The 14,954-nt window shown below is 45.8% G+C and overlaps 1 long non-coding RNA gene across 1 annotated transcript in view; it reads left to right on the top strand.

Annotated features, from left to right (window-relative positions):
* The first annotated feature begins 31 nt into the window (after positions 1-31).
* LOC119842830 overlaps positions 32-14,954 on the top strand; it is a 100,345-nt gene continuing 85,422 nt past the window's right edge. The window contains exon 1 of the long non-coding RNA XR_005288817.2: positions 32-516. This is a non-coding gene — a long non-coding RNA (uncharacterized LOC119842830). The remainder of the gene's footprint in view (positions 517-14,954) is intronic.

The following is a 14,954-nucleotide window of genomic DNA, read 5'->3' as shown; positions in this document are numbered from 1 at the left end:
GAGACAGCCTAGGCTTTTCTAGCCCTCTCCCCATGTGGGGTGAGCAGAGGGGATCCTAAAGAGGACTGCTCAGTCGCAATAGTAGCCGCTGAATTGCGCCCCTGCTCAGTCCAGGTGCTAGACGACCATCTAACTACCACCGCCTATGTGCAGATTCGTGGCTAGGGACTGCCAGATTCACTAATCCTGTCCCCGTCACCACTAGTCCATCACTGCAGGGCTTGGAAGATTGGAAAGATGTTATTTCCTGTGGTAGAAGCCTGTGCGTGATTTCTTTTAACGTGGGGAAGCTGGTGTGCCTGCAGCGACCACACAATCATGACAAGTTGGAGGTCTGTGGCCCAGTGCCAGGGAAAGTCCGAGATGACTGGAGGGCTGTGTGTTAACAGTGGATAGAGCAAACTGTATTAACCCCAGTCTCTTTGAAGACAGCAAACTTAATAGCTTCTGTGAATGCCCAGTGAGAGGGACTGGTCACTGCAGGGAGACATCTCTAAGGAACTTGGAAACTGCAAGGTAAGATTTGGGCTGGCAGAGACCTGAAGAGTTTGCCGGCATGGCAGACAAGCTGGTGTGTCAGGGTGCTGACACAGAGCTTAGTAGCAGCAAAGCTCACTCCTGCTGAGGGAGAGTGGTAACACAGTGGCTCACAGTTCTGAGCAAGATGTCATGCTTCGACAGGAAAACAAATCTGGAGAAGTCCTTCCTAACCTCTGTGATGATCAATTTATGGCCTGAAGCACATGATTCGATTAGCACAAGAACCACAGGCCAGATTTTCAAAGCAATTTAGGTACCTAGTGGAAATTTCAAACACACTTAATCAGGTTAGGTGCCTGACTCCCATTGGTTCACTAGCCCCTGATTAACCACTTTTGAAATTTCCACTAGGCACATATCTGCATCTCTCAGTCCCTAAATATCTTTGCAAATGTGGAACTGAATGTGCAAAGTGCTAATTTCCTCTGGCAATGGGATTGTATTGTCTCAGAACTGTTTAGAAAGCTCTCAGCAGTTCATCGTGCATGAATAGCTACTTATGTTATTGCAGTGTCGCTGTAACCATGTCGGTCTCAGGATATTAGAGAAACAAGGTGGGTGAGGGAATATCTTTTATTGGACCAACTTCTGCTGGTGAGAGACAAGCTCTGAGGATCTGAGGAAGACCTCTGTGTAAGTGAAAAGCTTGTCTCTCTCACCAACAGAAGTTGGTCCCATAAAAGATATTCCTTCATCCACCTTGTCTCTCTCTATTATTACGGACCAGAGAATTATCTGCTACTGAGGATATTTTTGCAACTTCAGCTAGGGTATATACAACAGCTACAGTCATGCATGCTATTTAAATACCAACTGATTGTTTTAGAAAAATGAGGCATGAATCTACACTGTTAGCACTGGAGGAGTAAATACCATTTGCTTATTTAGAAAGGATTTAAAGCGTTGTCTATTGGTATTGCGCAGCCAGTGAGTTTACCGGGTGACAGTCATTACATTCGCAAAAAGAAAAGGAGGACTTGTGGCACCTTAGAGACTAACAAATTTATTTGAGCATAAGCTTTCGTGAGCTACAGCTCACTTCATCAGATGCATCCAATGAAGTGAGATGAGCTTACGCTGAAATAAATTTGTTAGTCTCTAAGGTGCCACAAGTCCTCCTTTTCTTTTTGCGAATACAGACTAACACGGCTGCTACTCTGAAACCGGTCATTACATTGTATCACACATTAATGCTTCCAGCTGTTAGCGCTGAGCATGGCTGTGTTTCAGCCATTCAGAAATGGGCAGATTCATTAAGTTTTACCCTGTGAGGTAGCTGGTTTACTCATGCTTAATCCTCCAGATATATCACCTGCTACCTAACCTCTTTTTTGTTTGCATAATGTGAGGTTTTATGCCTGTGGCAAGGCTGTTTACATTCTTTATCTGTAGGCTTCAGAAATACTGTGAAAGGAAATCAAAGCTCACAGGGAGGCAAGAGCTCTTGATGCTTCAGCTTTAAGAACCCTTCAAAGTTTCTGTTGCCAGGAACGGAAACAGGCTTTTGTACAGTCTGTCTTTTGTATAAGTCTTTTCTGTAACTCAAGAGCTATGGGAGAGGCCAGAAAAGGGCTTTAAGGAAGACTAAATTGAACATGCTGGCAGCTCCCTAATATAAACATAATAGCAAAGACTCTAATGTCTGATCAAATGGGACAGCAAAATAAAGACATCATCAATACCCTATGCAATAATCACACCTGTGCAGCAATATTATAATTTGTGTTCCCTGAAGGCTAAAGCCCCCAGATGCCTGACAGCCAGTAAAGGACAGCAGTGAAACATACAGACTTGTGGAAGTACAGACAGACAACAGTGTAATTATAGGTGGTAGTTTTAGCTAAACGATTCAATCATTCCGGAGTACAAGCTTAGGGAATGATACGCTTTGTACTTGTTAAAAACATTCTTACAACTGTTCTGTAGGGATGCTCTGGTGCCTCTGACTTTGGAGTAGGAATGGGAAATTTGGCAGGGGTTCACTATGGTGTCATCTTTGTGAAAACACCCCCAAATCTGGCTAAGCAATAAGCCTCTGGAAAACCCCGCTCAGTGCACACATGCTCAGTGGAGACTCGCTCGAGATTTTGGCACCTAAATTCTCAGGCGGTCCTGTTTGCACTGAGCGTGCTGCTGCCCAGGGCTGCAGGGGCTGAGCCGGACTTTCCCTGAAATTGCTCCTCCTGGCTGTGGGGTGGCTGCTGTGCACCAAGCACAGGAACTGATAGTGGGGAGCCTGTCGCTCCTGTATGGGGAATGCTCCCTCCACCACCAGCCCCAGGACCAGCCCTTGATATTTTGCCACCCTTTTTGTCACCCTTCCAAGCGGCCAAGTTAAAAAAAAAATGGTTGAGCGGCCAAGCAATTGGAGCCTCTTCGAAAGCTGGCACCCAGGGTAACCGCCCACTGCTCAGGCTGACACAGAGGCAGATAGTAAGAAGGAGCCATGCTCCTGGAATGCAGAGGAGTGGGAAGTTGTGGGGAGAAAGGAAACAGGTGAGGTGGGTTGCAGGGAATATTTGGGGGACTAGGAATTGGGAATAGGAGCCAAGGGGACCAGCGGGAGTATACAGTGGAGAGGGCGAGGAGGGCAGGGCATGGGGGGTGTTGTGCAGGAGCAGCCGGTGCAGGAGCCAGGATGGGTGTGTGTGTGGATAGTACCAGAGCAAGGCAGAGGCAGAATAGGGCACATGGATAGAAGGATCTCAAACCACTAGTTCACACTTCCTTCCGGAAGCTCACATTGAACCCAGGTGTCCTGAGTCTCTGCATTCCTCTGCTGTCAGCAAATAGCTGTGAAACCCACTAGTGTTTCTCATTTCCCCTCTAGTTGTAGTAGTAGGATTTATTGTTTGTATTTTGTATAATTTAGAGTGAAGGATAAAGAATAATAAGATAATGTAGCATGTATTTATTGATATATGATTTGACCATATCCTGTCGGCCACACTTTTTGAATAGCAGAAAGGAATGGTCTAACAGCCATTGGTAGAGATGCATCAGCCAGAATTTCTTTGTGTCTGGACTGATTTCAAGGCAGTAACAGATCTTTAAAAGGTCACCACTTTATTGTAGGCTTAGCATTTTAAAATACGTAAAAGAATGCCATGATTCTTTTTCTTCTGCATTGCAATTTGATGTTCCTGTCAAAATGTTCTGTGTAAATTAATTCTGTTTTGTGTGTGAATGAGGAATGGGTGTTAAGAGATAAGTGTGAAGGCCTTCACTGAACCAGATGTTCTAAGGAGCACCAGAGACAAAGGCACCAGGAGGCTGCAACACGCCCCTATTGAAATGTCAGAGGAAGGCAGATTGAAAATTCTAAAGATTAGACAGGCAACTATCAAGGGGACAAGATAGCTGTGATCAAAACCAGCATGGGATAACTCCCTGAGAGACTTAATGAAAGAACAAGATAAAGGATGAGAAAAACAATTTAAGAAAACAAGCACTCATCAAACAACAATTGATTACAGCATAACAGTGCAAAATTCATTGGTCTCAATGAAGGAAAATCACTATATAAACAGGGTGCCTTGCCATGAAACTTTGAGTTTGTCCTACCAAGACTTCCCCAGAACATCATGTCACGACCAACAGAACCCGGCTTCTACCTACCCGTGATCAACCTAGATCCGGACTCTGGATTGGTAACTATAACATCAACTAGCAGGACAGTGTGTGTGTGGTGTGATTGAATGTATATGCAAATTGTTGTATCTTCAATAAATGCAGCGTATTGCCTTTTCCCCTGAAAAAGATCCCCATGTGCTTCTTCTAAGCATAACATAGTGACTAGTCCACGTAGAGGATAACAATCTACTACTGCTACCCGTGACTTTGTTAGCTCTAGTGGTGGTTTGTGGTATGAAGCTAAAGATCTGAATCCTACTGTTGACTCAAGCTGGAGGTCACTCTGATTCCACATGATGGAATTTCTATTTTTTTCCAGTTTCTTTTTAAAAAAAATAGGAAATTATGACAAAAATACATTAAAAGTATGTTAAGGTTTGAAAAAAAGTCAAGCACTCAAAAGTTAGAAAATGCCAGAGTTAAGGTTGCTTGTGCAACCTTAATTCAGTTCCCTTTTGTCAATGTACAAACCTTATTGCAATTCAGCCAGTACACATTCCTCCACTTCGCTCACTCACTAGAACTATCCTAACTCAGGTACCATCTAGCATGGAACTGAATCTTATTAAGAATACACCTATTTCTGCCTAGCTAGTCTCTCATATTTTTAAAGCACCTATAACCAATCCAGGTGCTAGTTACACTACAGAAGGACCCCTTCCTGCAACAGAAGATGCCATTATACGGCCAAAATGTTATACTTTTCCACTCTTCTTTCACTGAGATGACAATTCAGGGCTCTATAATTTACTGCTAAACTTACATTGCACTGAATAAATAATAGGCAGAGGTCCAATTCTGCTCTTACAATGATCTGCAAGTGGTGTAACTCCATTCACCTTGATTTACACTGGTGCAGGAAAAAGAAGAATTAAATCTTATATTTTCAAACACTACCCCCAGAAAGTATAGAAGTTTTGTGCTGAGAAAACAGCAAGGAAAGATGCTTGTTTAATGCCATTTAGGGAATCAGATTCTGACTTCCAGGATCTCTAGCTCCAAAAGTCGGGAGGCAGTGGCACCTTAAATGGATTTCAGCTCATTGATTTTGTGAATGAAGGCAATCAGCCTGAATCATCTTCAGTGGGAAGTAGTGAAGCTAAACTCAAGCAATTCTCTGGCTGATTTCCTAAGGTGCTTGTTGGAACTCAAGCTGTGATGCAATTAGAGGACAATTTAATTCTGGAGCTCTCTGGGGAGTTCATCAACAAGATAAGAGAGTGCCAGTAATTATTCTCATTTATCAAGACAAGACATCAATTTACCAAACATTGCTCAGTTCCCCCTTTCAAGTCATTGGAGATCTTCTATATTCTTATAAACAGGAACTGAAGGGGTAAATATTTGGTTTGGTTCTAAACTGCTAGTTCCTTTGATCATATTGTTTACCATAAGAGAATAACGCATTGAAGTTTCCTTTTTTATTATCAATATTAAGACTTGTTATGTGGTAACTGGGAAAACAACATTTATTAAAATTACAATTTTAGCAGCCCTGAACAGAAAACAGTCTGTACTGTTTTGAGAGTGGGCCCAAATGCAGTATAACTGCAATACATTTGTATAATTAACATTAATACAAAAATAACAGGGATGTGAACTAATTTCAGTTCATAGGCAATAATCATAATTGAGGGTAGCAGGATATTATAGATTCTTAGCAGTCAGTATGGTTTAGAGGATATTAGATTGGCTGGTTAAATATCAGTAGATTCGGAAAGCTTAATATGTGGTGACCAGATAGAAAATATGGTGCATTTTTATTATTTTTCACGCTGGTAGGTTTCTCCCATGACACAGGAATGTCCTCCCCTGTTCTACTGAATCAGCATTCTGGAGTGTGCACACAATGGATTTTGCCAGCTCACAGCAAAAATTAATCCCAGCGAACTATTTGAAGGCAGACTGAAAGTCTCAGGAGACTGGCAATGGAGACTGCAGCCATAGGCATGTTACATATGCCATTGGTTGGACCAGTTTAAGGCATAGGCAATCTAGGCACATGTCTGGGGTCCAGTTCATGAGGGGGGCCCAACCTGAGCTCCATCTGGTCTGGTTTAGATACTGTTGCAGCAGCAAGGAGGAGCAGCACTGGCTGCCCCACTGCCCACTCAGGTTTGGCATTATGGCCCTTCCATCACAAAGGGGTTGTGGGGAACAAAATTGAGCGGCATTGCTACCTGGTGCATGGGGGTCATAGCACAGCTCATGTGTTTCCCCACAACATCCCCTTCATGGAGGGGCCATGGGGCCAAGCCTTTTGGATATCAGAATAGCTCATAGTTAGAGCATTTAGCAACCCCCCCCCCATCAGGATCTCCCATTGGCTAGCTTAAGTGATTCACCACCTAGTGTGCTGGGTTTTATGGAGCCTATTCTAAGGCACCTATCTCTCCCCATTCATTGTAGGGGGAACCTAGGTGCCTAATGGAGGCTTTCTGGATCACAGTGTGTTCCTGTGATTGTCTAGGTGCAGTGATACTCATCATAGCACTGCACTGCTTAGGTTCCTTTGTAGATATGGGCTGAGATCCTCAATGGTGTGTAGATGTCTATCTCCCATTGAAATCAATACCTAAATGCTGTTGAAGATTTGAGCCTTACTGCCTGAGTGAAATGAGTTGATGGATCTCAATCCAGTTCTCAGGGAACAGCTGTCAGTGATACAAAATCACCGTATTCCAGACTAATTGACCCAGTCACTGGTGGTCTAAACAGAGGCGTAGGGTTGATTTGATCAGAGAGAACTGTAGTTCTGGCAAATCAGCAGGGCAGCGTGTGGCAGGCACTGATTGAATAATTGGAAAATTTCAGAGGCTAATACAGGCTTCTCTCACCAAGGCTAAATTAACTTTAGTCCACAAGAGAGTGCTTTTTCACACAGAGAATCATCAGGTGGAATGGAAATTGCTCAGTAACAACATGAGCTATACAAAGACTAATAGGAGTCCTTGTGGCACCTTAGAGACTAACAAATTTATTTGAGCATAAGCTTTCGTGAGCTACAGCTCACTTCATCGGATACATTTGGTGGAAAATACAGAGGGGAGATTGATATACACACACAGAGAACATGAAACAATGGGTTTTATCATACACACTGTAAGGAGAGTGATCACTTAAGATAAGCCATCACCAGCAGCGGGGGGGGGGGAGGGGGAAAGGAGGAAAACCTTTCATGGTGACAAGCAAGGTAGGCTATTTCCAGCAGTTAACAAGAACATCTGAGGAACAGTGGGGGGTGGGGTGGGGTGGGGAGAAATAACATGGGGAAATAGTTTTACTTTGTGTAATGACTCATCCATTCCCAGTCTCTATTCAAGCCTAAGTTAATTGTATCCAGTTTGCAAATTAATTCCAATTCAGCAGTCTCTCGTTGGAGTCTGTTTTTGAAGTTTTGTTGTTGAAGGATAGCCACCCTCAGGTCTATAATCGAGTGACCGGAGAGATTGAAGTGTTCTCCAACTGGTTTTTGAATGTTATAATTCTTGACGTCTGATTTGTGTCCATTTATTCTTTTTCGTAGAGACTGTCCAGTTTGACCAATGTACATGGCAGAGGGCCATTGCTGGCACATGATGGCATATATCACATTGGTATATGTGCAGGTGAACAAGCCTCTGATAGTATGGCTGATGTGATTAGGCCCTATGATGGTGTCCCCTGAATAGATATGTGGACAGAGTTGGCAACGGGCTTTGTTGCAAGGATAGGTTCCTGGGTTAGTGGTTCTGTTGTGTGGTGTGTGGTTGCTGGTGAGTATTTGCTTCAGACTGGGGGGGCTGTCTGTAAGCAAGGACTGGCCTGTCTCCCAAGATCTGTGAGAGTGATGGGTCATCCTTCAGGATAGGTTGTAGATCCTTGATGATGCGTTGGAGAGGTTTTAGTTGTGGGCTGAAGGTGATGGCTAGTGGCGTTCTGTTATTTTCTTTGTTGGGCCTGTCCTGTAGTAGGTGACTTCTGGGTACTCTTCTGGCTCTGTCAATCTGTTTCTTCACTTCAGCAGGTGGGTATTGTAGTTGTAGGAATGCATGATAGAGATCTTGTAGGTGTTTGTCTCTGTCTGAGGGGTTGGAGCAAATGCGGTTCTATCGTAGAGCTTGGCTGTAGACAATGGATCGTGTGGTATGATCTGGATGAAAGCTAGAGGCATGTAGGTAGGAATAGCAGTCGGTAGGTTTCTGATATAAGCTGGTGTTTATGTGACCTTCGCTTATTAGCACCGTAGTGTCCAGGAAGTGGATCTCTTGTGTGGACTGGTCCAGGCTGAGGTTGATGGTAGGATGGAAATTGTTGAAATCATGGTGGAATTCCTCAAGGGCTTCTTTTCCATGGGTCCAGATGATGAAGATGTCATCAATGTAGTGCAAGTACAGTAGGGGCATTAGGGGACGAGAGCTGAAGAAGCGTTGTTCTAAGTCAGCCATAAAAATGTTGGCATACTGTGTGGCCATGCGGGTACCCATCGCAGTGCCGCTGATTTGAAGGTATACATTGTCCCCAAATGTGAAATAGTTATGGGTGAGGACAAAGTCACAAAATTCAGCCACCAGGTTAGCTGTGACATTATCGGGGATACTGTTCCTGACGGCTTGTAGTCCATCTTTGTGTGGAATGTTGGTGTAGAGGGCTTCTACATCCATAGGGGCTAGGATGGTGTTTTTAGGAAGATCACCAATGGATTGTAGTTTCCTCAGGAAGTCAGTGGTGTCTCGAAGATAGCTGGGAGTGCTGGTAACATAGGGCCTGAGGAGGGAGTCTACATAGCCAGACAATCCTGCTGTCAGGGTGCCAATGCCTGAGATGATGGGGCGTCCAGGATTTCCAGGTGTATGGATCTTGGGTAGCTGATAGAATACCCCAGGTCGGGGTTCTAGGGATGTGTCTGTGCGGATTTGTTCTTGTGCTTTTTCAGGGAGTTTCTTGAGCAAATGCTGTAGTTTCTTTTGGTAACTCTCAGTGGGATCAGAGGGTAATGGCTTGTAGAAAGTGGTGTTGGAGAACTGCCTAGTAGCCTCTTGTTCATATTCCGACCTATTCATGAGGACGACAGCACCTCCTTTGTCAGCCTTTTTGATTATGATGTCAGAGTTGTTTCTGAGGCTGTGGATGGCATTGTGTTCTGCACGGCTGAGGTTATGGAGCAAGTGATGCTGCTTTTCCACAATTTCAGCTCGTGCACGTCGGTGTAAGCACTCTATGTAGAAGTCCAGTCTGTGCATTCCTACAACTACAGTACCCACCTGCTGAAGTGAAGAAACAGATTGACGGAGCCAGAAGAGTACCCAGAAGTCACCTACTAAAGGACAGGCCCAGCAAAGAAAATAACAGAACGCCACTAGCTATCACCTTCAGCCCACAACTAAAACCTCTCCAACGCATCATCAAGGATCTACAACTTATCCTGAAGGACGACCCATCACTCTCACAGATCTTGGGAGACAGGCCAGTCCTTGCTTACAGACAGCCCCCCCAGTCTGAAGCAAATACTCACCAGCAACCACACACCACACAACAGAACCACTAACCCAGGAACCTATCCTTGCAACAAAGCCTGTTGCCAACTCTGTCCACATATCTATTCAGGGGACATCATCATAGGGCCTAATCACATCAGCCACACTATCAGAGGCTTATTCACCTGCGCATCTACCAATGTGATATATGCCATCATGTACCAGCAATGCCCCTCTGCCATGTACATTGGTCAAACTGGACAGTCTCTACGTAAAAGAATAAATGGACACAAATCAGACGTCAAGAATTAAAACATTCAAAAACCAGTCGGAGAACACTTCAATCTCTCCGGTCACTTGATTACAGACCTGAGGGTGGCTATCCTTCAACAAAAAAACTTCAAAAACAGACTCCAACGAGAGACTGCTGAATTGGAATTAATTTGCAAACTGGATACAATTAACTTAGGCTTGAATAGAGACTGGGAATGGGATGAGTCATTACACAAAGTAAAACTATTTCCCCATGTTATTTCTCCCCACCCCACCCCACCCCCCACTGTTCCTCAGATGTTCTTGTTAACTGCTGGAAATAGCCTACCTTGCTTGTCACCATGAAAGGTTTTCCTCCTTTCCCCCCCTGCTGCTGGTGATGGCTTATCTTAAGTGATCACTCTCCTTACAGTGTGTATGATAAACCCATTGTTTCATGTTCTCTGTGTGTGTATATCAATCTCCCCTCTGTATTTTCCACCAAATGCATCTGATGAAGTGAGCTGTAGCTCGTGAAAGCTTATGCTCAAATAAATGTTAGTCTCTAAGGTGCCACAAGTACTCCTTTTCTTTTTGCGAATACAGACTAACACGGCTGCTACTCTGAAACAAAGACTAATGAATCTGAGGCAATTTGGATCAGTGTAGACATCACTAATATTACTGAAAAAAAGAAAAGGAGTACTTGCGGCACCTTAGAGACTAACAAATTTATTTGAGCATTATGTTGGTCAGAGGTGTGTTGGAAATATTCCTTGAGTCGGAGACGTCAAAAATAGGATTCTAGGTCACCACAGAACTGTATCATGTTCGTGGGGGTGGAGGGACAAAAGGAGAGGCCTCGAGATAGGACAGATTCTTCTGCTGGGTTAAGAGTATAGTTGGATAGATTAACAATATTGCTGGGTGGGTTACGGGGACTGCTGTTGTGGCCCCTTGTGGCATGTAGTAGTTTAGATAGTTTACTCTGAAAACTAATATTACTGGCCATGCTACCTGGGTAACCTCCATGTCTGCTTTGTTCATTTCATCTTTTTGTCTGCACAAAATTGTTCCACAATCTTTCCTCAGAGTTGAAGACGGTTTTAATTTTAAGCTAAAGGGGTGAGCACACTCGTATCTTTTAGGATTTGTTTCAAAGCATTTGTGTTTTTTTTATTTTGTTTTTTATCATTGTTTTGTGAGCAACTTCACTGCTATGTGGTGTTAAAAGATGTCTAGTAAAAAATGCATTCATACTTGTGGTTCTGTCAGTCTTAAAGATCTGGGTTTAAGAAACCCTCCCACCTCCCTGCAGGCCATCAGATCAAAAAGGATGACAAACAGAACAAGGAAAAAAGAAGGAGGTTGTGGCAGCCCTGAGGATGGGGAATTTGGGATAATAACTATTCCTTAGCCATTTTTCTCTAAGCAGCACAAGGCACTTTATGAAGGTGAGCAACTATTGTTGCCCCTCTGCTGAGTGCAGAATATTTCAGGGATTTGCTGGTCAGTTTCCTGTTGAGAGAGAAATGGGTGATGCTGAGTCAGTGTTAAGAAAATACCCAGTATAGACCACACCTGGAACAGAGGGGCCAACAGCACCCAGGCAACCTCCTCTTTCAGGAATCTCAGCCAAAACACCAGGGCCTCGTTCTAAGGAAGCAACTCTTCTCTAAGAATTGACTCTAGTTAGAAAGCAACCTCTCCTGCTGCTTGCTACAACTTTCCCGCAAAAAGCTCTGGATCACAAAGCTAATGACAATGCAGCATTTTTTCCAAAGACTGAACAGTGCTAAGATGTTAAGAAAAAAATAGTGCAACTATATGTAACAGCACCAGCTGGTGACTCCTGCTACGACAGTTATGCCAGTTGTGCATCTGGGGAGGAAACTGAGGCACAGAGAAGATAAGTGACTTATCCGGTTTCATAATAGACCAAAGGCAGAATTGGGAATAGCACCCAGGTCTGCTGATTACCAGCGCTATGCGCTACCCACTGTACATGCTGCTACCCTTGAGATAGTTATGCCAGAAGAGGTAATGCCCACAGGCAGTGAGTTATATCTCCACGTGGTGCCTTGGCACCAGCAATATTCAGAGCCCAGGGGCCCAGCTCCACCAATATTTGGGGCTGGGTGTACCCCCGGCCCACCTGCCGCCATCCTTCCCCGCATGTCCCCGGGCCCCCGCTTGCTGCCTCCCTGGGCCCCAGAGCAGAGCGTCCCTCGCTGCCTCTTCTGAGCAGCTCCATGCTGCCTCCCTCCTGCAACAGCTGCCGCAGAGTCCTAGTGACCCCCACTCGACTGCCAGGGCAGACTGACTGAGTCTGTCCTTCCACCTCAGACCCTTCCCTTTTCCAGTGGGACCCTCCACCAGCATAGGGGACCCCCCTCGCCCGCCCGCCTGCAGTCACTGCTCCTGCCCCATGCTGGGCAAGGAGGCAGCCCCATGCCTCACCCCCAGTGAGGCTACAGTCAGGGGCAATAGCATGGGAGGAGGGGCATGCAGCACCCCCCGGCACCCACCATAGGGGAGGCGAGGGAGATTGCTGGATCTGAGAGGGGCCCTAGGAGCACGTGCAGTGACAGTGGTGGGGATGAGTGTGCTGCTTGGGGAGTGGGAAAGGGGGGCTCCTCCCCCAGAGTTCGCTGCTGCTGGTAGGGAAAGGGCTGGGGGGGGGCAGAGGAGACCTCTCTGGCTCCTGTCCCGGAGCAGCCTGCCTGCACCCCAAACTCATTCCCAGACCTGCCCCACCCCAGACCTCACCCCCTCAGCCAGAACTTTCACCCCCCCACCACACCCTCAACCCTCTACTCTAGCTCTGAGCCCCTCCAGCACCCCAAACACTTTATCCCTAGCCCCAGTCAGAGCCCTTATCCCTCTGCCCCAGCCCTGAGCCTCTCTAACACTCCAGCCCCAGACAGAGCCCTCACCCCCTACATCCCTACTCTTGCCCTGAGCACCTCCCACACCCCAAACCCCTCATCTGCAGCCATACCTCACAGCCCTCACCTCACAGGCCTCACCCCTGCACCCCCTCCTATCCCCAAACTCCCTCCCAGAACCTAACCTGCACCCCTTCCCTCCACACCCCCTCCCATCCCCAAACTCCATTCCAGAGCCTGCACCCCAATCTCCTGCCCCAGCCTAGGGCCTGCACCCCAGATCTCCTCCCCCACCCAAACCCCCTCCCAGAGCCTTGGGCAGGTGGGGGTGGAGTTTGGGGGGGCAGAGTTTGGGCAGGGGTGTGAGGGGGTTCTGGGCACCACCAAAATTTCTACAAACTTTCCACCCCTGGTGCCTGCATCACCATGACTGTGCCATTGGGCTGCATCAGCAAAGGATGCAATGCCAGCAGTAGTGGGCTGTGTAGCCTGAGGATGGATGTGCTTGAATGGGGAGTATGGGGAACTTCCCCTATATGTGCAAGTATCAGTGGAGGAGTAGGGAATATTGCCAGCATTAGGGGAGAGACTGCTTAGAAGGAAGACTACACATAGAACAGAATGTTCCTCTTTAATATGTGCTGCATCCAGAATAGCAGTGATATTTCCTCTAAGTATGGGACTTTGGCAGGAGCAATCTAGCAAAGGAAAAATATTTTTATTAAGATAATGTTGAAGTAAAAAGAAAGTGGTACAGAGTTTAGGCATAGAAGTTTCTGGTTATCAGGGAATAAGGTACAGATTATCAAGGGGTGCGAAATTCAGTTTAGGAGCGGGTGGCATAAGGAATATATAATCTGCAATCTCCCTGATTGGGGGTAAAAGTTTAACGGGTCAAAGTACAGACACTGAGATGTGGGGGTATATTGTCCATATAATGGCTATGTTCATTGTGGAATATAATGAGCGGATATGATGATTAGGATGGATCTACCCTCATTTGGTGGGATTTAATCTTCAGTGAGTTTATGGTTCCAGTTCATATGGTCCAAATGGAAAAAGTCTTTCAGTCCCTTTCCCATAGTTGATGCACGATGTCGTACCGGCTCACATCTCTTGGTACTGTCGGTGGCCGGTGATGTGTTCGATGTAGATGTCCCTGGACCATCGGATTGTGTCCGAGACCATGAGGCGCCGCATGAGCCGTGCGTACCGTCGACCAATCCCGCAGGTCCGCAGCACACGCTCATTGCAGGGGTCCCAAGCGCCCAGCGCTCCGACGATCAGGGCATCCGTCTGCACCTCGTAGCCCTTTGCTCTCAGGGTGTTGGCCAGGGGGGCGTATTTTTCCAGCTTATGAGCTCGGGCTTCGCGTAAGGTTGGGGTCCTGTTCTCGAAGGAGACCGTGATGTCGATGAGGATGATCTTTTTCTGGTCCTCGTCGGTGACTACCACATCAGGTCGCAACTGGCTGTCCGTCCCGGGGATGGTGGAGTTCACGGCGTGGTGTGGTACTATAGTTTGTGCTAAACAGACTAGGTGTGGGTGGCTAGGTTATGCACTCCCAATGAGATTCCATATTCATCAGCTATTGCAAAGTGGCATTGCATGATAGAAAGCCAAGAGCAGGAAGCATTTTTTCTAAATGGTTCTGCATTAAACAAAACCCAGCTCTTGGAGATTTGCAGAACTCAGACATGAACCAAAGAACAGAGATGATTATGAAGCTATTGTTGGATACATAGTAACGGGAACATGGTAACGGGAAGAAAATGTACCTTGACAATGTTTGCTCTTCCCTACTTTCTGTATAATCTGCCTCATCTTTTACAGGACCGTGAAAGGAATTTAACACCCTTCCCCCCTGTATTCACATCCATTAACACTGACATGTCATTCAGAGTATAAATATCAAACTTTATGGTTATTCTTTACAGCTTTTCAATGCCATTTGGGATGAATGAGCTTCATTGAATGGAAGTCAGCAGCACACCGATATCACAGTGTGGTCCTCTTCTGCTGAGGCTCTGTGCTTATTGTTTTTAACCATTTCTCAATACCCTTTTGCTCAGTTTACACGCTCCCCCCACACAAAGTTTCTAATTGTCAACCCTGCAAACTCAGCTTGGGAACTAGAAGTCAAGCTGGTTTATTGCCTCACCATCATTAACTCTGGCCCATTGGA

This window comes from Dermochelys coriacea, chromosome 14 (assembly GCF_009764565.3).
Source record: "Dermochelys coriacea isolate rDerCor1 chromosome 14, rDerCor1.pri.v4, whole genome shotgun sequence".
In the NCBI taxonomy this organism is placed as follows: Eukaryota; Metazoa; Chordata; order Testudines; family Dermochelyidae; genus Dermochelys; species Dermochelys coriacea.
The sequence above is the reverse complement of the archived record's forward strand: the minus strand, read 5'-3'. Positions and strand labels throughout refer to the sequence as shown.